The sequence below is a fragment of the Chiloscyllium plagiosum genome, chromosome 29, assembly GCF_004010195.1.
Source record: "Chiloscyllium plagiosum isolate BGI_BamShark_2017 chromosome 29, ASM401019v2, whole genome shotgun sequence".
NCBI lineage: Eukaryota > Metazoa > Chordata > Chondrichthyes > Orectolobiformes > Hemiscylliidae > Chiloscyllium > Chiloscyllium plagiosum.
This window is the reverse complement of record NC_057738.1, coordinates 46,573,858-46,580,522: the sequence shown is the minus strand read 5'-3', so window position 1 is coordinate 46,580,522 and position 6,665 is coordinate 46,573,858.

Genomic DNA, 6,665 nt, shown 5'->3' with positions numbered 1-6,665 from the left:
TGAACTTTAACTGGCCAAGGAGTTGCCATGCAGAAATATAGTGTCCTCAATTTCTCAGATAATTCAAAGTGTTGGGAGATTTGAATATATTCCTTTTGTTACAGAGAATGTGTCCTTGTGTGAATGTATGTTGCAAGCAATGAGTCACCAGATTATCATAAATCGATTGGTTGGTAAGTCAACAATCTGCTTTCTTTCTGCAGTATAAATATTTGTAATTGTTTGACATTTGACATTTTAACACTTGTCCTGATGAGTGTGAGATGGAGAGCTTTGGCAAATATCTCTCTTTTCAGCTGGGGTCAAGTTCTGCATGATGAAGAGACTGAATAATCTTTAATAATGGCCTGGATTTGGGTATGCCGAGCATAGATTCAAGATTTGCGACAATGTACAACCTGAGCAATGCGAACTCTGGGAAAGATAGTGATGGAATTCACAAGGACATGGGGAGATTACTGGAAAGGATAGACACATGGCAAATAAAACATGGAATTTTTGGAAACTGTTTTAACTTACTAAGAAAACCACCAATGTTTATTAATGAAAGAGCCTAATAAAGTTAATTTCTGCTTTGTATCTGATAGACCAGTTTGGATGGCAGACCATTCTGATCAAATAACTTTGCTTTGTTACTAACTCCATTTTCAGTTGTGTGATCACACTGCCCCAGCGAACTTCTCCAAAGTATATCAAATAATGACGAGGAAAAAAGAGATGATTCCCTTCTATTGCACTGCCCACTTCCAGTTTTAATTAAAAACTTTGTTTGTTGTTCTGCAGATGAACTTTAGCAATCACTTGAGAATTTGTCTTGTGGTACGTTTTAACAGCATGGACCAGAAATCCAGAGGCTGGGGGTTAGTTGCCCTTATGACAGTATTAATTCACAGATTCCAGGTTAGAAACTGGACTGACAACAACAGAATGATGTGAAGGTTGCTCTTTCTCTACCATTGCCCTGATGTCCATCAGAAAAGGTACTAAAGTACACCACCAACACACTCATTGAGTCAGGACTTCAATAAATCATAATACCCTCATCTAAAATACTGCAGTCACTCATGAAGCGCACTCCGTATCCTACAAAGTAACAATAGCCACATGTCAGGATGTACCCCTCCAGACTGACTGCAGACACCAGCAAGTGTAGCCCAGTAACTGTGACTGTGGCCATTCAAATCAGACCATCACTCACAGACTGTTCTCACAGAGGTCTATTCCTCACAACCAGTCACCTTGTGTCAGCTGACATTTTTAATTGGATTGCTAACCTCAATGTCTTCGTATCTGCTTCCCTGGTCAGACTAATAAACAAAATGGAGAAACTTGTAAATTTCTGATTGTCTCCAAAATGCAATCTCCGACTTGACAGATTTTAATGTATTATTATTTGAAGCTGAATGTTTTCAGTTTTTACCAGCAAGTTTCAGATATAATAAAACAAGCCACGTTGTAATTACTGTCACTTAAATTCAATATTTGTAATTAAACAACCATTATTCACAACAATCCACAACCAACCCGTTGTCAGTCACTGATGGTCCCCATGAGCAGATATTGATTCTCCCAGGCTGACCTTTGTTCATTCCTTTGTCTGCTCAACTGTTTCTCTCTCTCTCTCTCTCTCTGCTCCATTTCCACCTTTCATTTACTTCTCGCTCTTGCCCTTCACCCTAATTTTACCTGATAAAGCAATCTTTTCCCAGCTGCAATCAGTTCTGAAGAAGGGTTACTGGACCTGAAATGTTAACGCTGCTTTCTCTCCTCAGATGCTGCCAAGCCATTTATCATCCTAACTCCGAAATATAACACCATTCCTTCAATGTCACTGGATCAAAACCTCGAAACTCTCATCCCATCTGTACCGTACCTATCCCCACACACATGGACTTCAGACCCTTCTTCTCATTATGGATGGACAATGCTGGTCTTGTTAATTCATCCATACTCTGTAAAGAGAATAGACTCAGGTGTTGGATACGATAGGTACAAGCAGCTGTGAAAAGGAATGTGAGGAATGCACGCCTGAGGGTGAGTGATAGACAACAGATTTATTCAACAATTTATTATTAAAGAGATGCTGTTACAGTTTTCCAACCTCTCCCTTTCCTGATCACTGTATAATAGATGTTACAACAGACCTGGGTTCTCCATCTAACTGCCCCACTCCCATTTATCTTGTCCTGAAGCAGGAGGTTGGGAAGTCAGTTGGCTGTTGAGACTGTGACTGGAGTTGCAATAGGAAAGCTTTCAAACTTCACTCAGATCTCTGTGTTTACATCAGGAACATGGAGACACAGCGACTGTCTGCATCAACCCTAACAATTCCCAGAGAGTGTCGGTCAGAAGGTTGCACTCTCCAGGTTTCCCACCTGTGAACTGTTTGTTATCACCTGCCTTTCCTTTTTGGCGGAACATTCATTACATACCGAACAGCTCTCTCTCTGAAAGAAGCTGCAGTGGAGTTGGTGTTTAGGGGGCTATAACAATCGATTAATTGCTCTCCAATACTTCCCAGAATCTCTGTTCATTGCTAGAATTGAATCAATTCCTGAGATGGTCAACACTTTCTGTCACCTGTTGTTATAACACATGGTGCACCAATGTTTTATTCAACACAGATCCCACGAATCCTTTTACCTCCATCGCTGTCAGGTCTTGCCTCCTGTCTCCTATCACCTTCAGGGTCACACTCGAATATCTATGAGGTAGCTGATTAATGTTTAATACAGAGCAGACTAGATGTAGAAAATTTCAAATAGCTCTACACTGCAGACATTCCTGTTGTCAGCATTAGAAATTCACAAAACTGCATTTATGCAATGACTCATTTTTAATTTCCTCAATTCTCAGGACATTTTGTAAATCAGGAATTGCACTTGGGCATTTGCTAAACTGGTGAAAACAAGTGGAATTGCAGCAAAGAGAGGACTGATCCAATCCCTGCACTGGGTGATCCAATCCCTGCACTGGGGGATCCAATCCCTGCACTGGGAGATCCAATCCCCGCACTGGGAGATCCAATCCCCGCACTGGGAGATCCAATCCCTGCACTGGGAGATCCAATCCCCGCACTGGGAGATCCAATCCACGCACTGGGAGATCAAATACTTGCACTGGGGGCTCTAATACCCACACTGAGATATCCAATCCCCACACTGGAGATGTGATCCTCATACTGGGACATTTAGTTCCCACACTGGGAGATCCAGTCTCCATGCTGGGATGCATAATGCACGCATTAGTAGATCTAGGCCCCACACTGGGAGATCTAGGAACCACACTGGGAGATCTAGGCCCCACATGTTGAGATCTAGTCCTCACACTGGGAGATCTAGGCCCCACACTGGGAGATCTAGGCCCCACATGTTGAGATCTAGTCCTCACACTGGGAGATCTAGTCCTCACACTGGGAGATCTCACCTTTGCCCATGGTCTTTAATTGCCCCACTTTGATATGCTATAATGTTTTAAAGGTATGAGTTATTTGATGACATTTGAGCTGAAGAAGAAGGAAGAAAATTTGGTAATTTAAGATGTCTGCTGGATTTTAAATGCTTTTAAGAATATTCGAGAGTTTTCATCAATAGTAAAGGTATCAATTGTAATGTTGATGATTGCTGGTTCCTCTGTAAGTCTCCTGAAAGCTGATGTAAACATACAGCTATGAAAATTCAACAATCCAGACAACAATTTGAGTCCTTAACCTGAACCAGGCTGGTCATCAGCCCACAGTAAGCTCAATGCAGTGATGGCAGCTTCTGGGCCCACCCCATCAGACTCCACCCCACCCCACCCCAACCCATCAGACTCCACCCGTCTCGAGGTCTAGGACAGGGACTAAAGAGAGTCATCCCTTCAGCCAGACATTTTCTGTTCATCCTGTCTGCAATATATCCCAATCAGGATCAGGAAAACACAGTCCTAGTTTTTTACTTCGGATTTATCGAAATAAATGAAATTGAAATTCCACCAGATGTCGTGCTTGGATTTGAGACCAATCACTACTGAAGGAAAATACCGTCTGTTCCTCTCCACCTCAGAGGCTCTGATACAGGAATTGGTCCATCAGGAATAGAATGCTCATTGCTTCACTTCATGGCCAAGAGGTGACCCTGGTGCTCACTGCCTGGGCAAGAGGTGACCCCTGTGCTCGTTCTCTGACCCAGGGATCTGTGTGGGATTTGCAATATAACCAGCAACACTAGCAGGCAAATGCACAAAGTACCATTTTGACATAAAGGGGTTATGCTCCATTGCCAAAGCACATTCTTCAATGTGTGGATTAGGTCCAAATAGTGGACTCCTACTGGGATTATTTTGGTGATATGTCCTGTGGTTTTGAGAGAGGTGAGTTCATGGAATAATTTGAACAGGAAGTCCAAAATTTTAAACTGAATGTGTTGGTTAACAGAGAGCTAACATAGGCAAGAGCAGGAGTGGGAGATAAATCAATTTTACTTTGAGGCAAAGTTTTAGAGTTCTTGACAAGTTGCACTTAAAAAGAGGGTAGGAGATGAGAGACCAGCAAGGAGACGATTAGTGTAATCAAGATTGGAAAGCAGTGCAGTCCATTGACATTTCAGTCAGCTTGCAGGGAGGGAGTATTGTGACAAAACTCTTGGATTCAGTCAAATAGCTGATAGCTGGGTCAACAAGGAGCCGGGAAACAAATAAGAGAGGCATCATGAGAAACTAGCGAAATAGCTGAGGATTTCACAGTGTCATTTTGCATCCAGCTTTCCTCTGCTGTTCTGACAATGGACAGAGCCTGGGATAGTTAATGTACTGTCACCAAGTTTGCTGATGACACAAAAATAGATGGGCAGTCAAGTGCTGAGGATGACACAATGTGCTGAAACTTACGTTTTTGCATAAGTGTCTGGTGTTGAGTTTTTTGAATGCTGTATGACAGCAAACTCACTTCATTAGTTACCCATCCTGCACCATGGCATCCCACTTGTTCAATTTTAGCCCCATCATACAATGTACCATTCCTGGAACAACTCACCATTCAGGGGGCTATCTGCTGAAAGACCAGAATCCCTGCTACCTGCTCCATATTGAAGGGCTGCTGTGCACCCAGATAAGCTCAAGCTTCTTGAAGCTGCCCTCCTCACTGTTGGATAGTCATCCTGAAGATGTTGAAGTTAGTGAAGATGTTGCCATGATTCTCCAATAGGAGCCTAGGAAAGTCCTGAAAGTGAGGTTGGTGCAATAGAGGAGGTGTCTTTGCCTGAATACTTCTTCTGCAGCCTTAGCAATGTCTACCTTCAGTCTTTCAGTTGTAGTTAAATCAACAATCTAATTCATGCCCTTTTCCTTCTGAGTTTCTTTTCCAGACTCAATCTTATAAGCTCCAATAAGTTCTTTGGGATTCCTGCAACACTTTCAGCATCCTGAACAAATGTGGCTTACCTAGTTGTCTTGGAAACACTTCGGCTTCTGATCTTCACCATCACCCATAGTACGTTCCCTTCTGACCTGAAGAGGAGATCATGGAGCATTCCCAGCTTCCCATTCCTTGGCTACTTTCCTTCCCTTCACTCTCCAGTTTTCTATCCTTCTTGAATGTATGAGATGGATGTTAAAAGGTTTAGTGTGATGGATCGGCTAACCCATTATTGCTGCCTGTCTAGTAGTTGCATTCTTTTGGCCCCCAACTTAGGCTGTTACTATAGACAGGAGTGAGATTTAAATTTCATGAAGACACTAATCTTTCTGAGACCTTCATGTGTGGTTTCAGCTTTTAATGCTGGCATCCACCTGCCAATATTGCTTTCCTTCACCTTTTTGAATTCAGTACAGGTCTGTCCAGGCTGCTTCCTTACAACCTGGATCCTTTGCCTAAATGCTTCAGGCAGTGATTGTAGAACATAGAACCCACAACAGAAGTGAGACTCACCGGCCTATAGTTACTAGGGCTATCCCTACTCCTACAAGGAGATTGTAGTCTCCTTCAAAGCAGCATAATCCTGAGAACTCTCCTCTCTGACAGTGAAGTGTAAATTTCCTGTGCTTTACCTGAAAACCAACTCTACAGAAGGAATGTAGTCCTCTATCTACACCTGTACTTGCTGATAGGATTCTAGCTCACAATACAAGTCATTCACTCAGTAAAGAAAGCCCTAATGAGACACATTACTGGAGTCAGAAGCAATAAATCTCCACTGGCAACTGAAATCAACATTACAAAACCTTTTGTTACACTTTTCATTTTTCATTATGATTTTAGGTTTTACCAAATTCATTCGCCGAGGCATTTTCTCAAATTGCATGAAGAATGTCTCCACACCCTTTACCTCGGGTTTTGCTGACTACAATATCTCCTTCCTGAACTTTAAGTTATGATCAATATTATCCTCAAAAGGCCTGCTCAATATTTGCCGTTATTCATTTTCTCTCACTCTCTCTCAAATCTTTGAGTCTAGTTTTCTCATTCTAATTATTTTAGTTGCATTTCCTGTCTTAATTCCAATTCTTCGAGGAGAAAGTGAGGTCTGCAGATGCTGGAGATCAAAGTTGAAACTTTATTGCACAGCAGGTCAGGCAGCATCCAGGGAACAGGAGATTCGACGTTTCGGGCACAGGCCCTTCTTCAGGAATGAGCAGAGAGTGTTCAGCAGGAGAAGATAAAAGGTAGGGAGGAGGGACATGGAGGA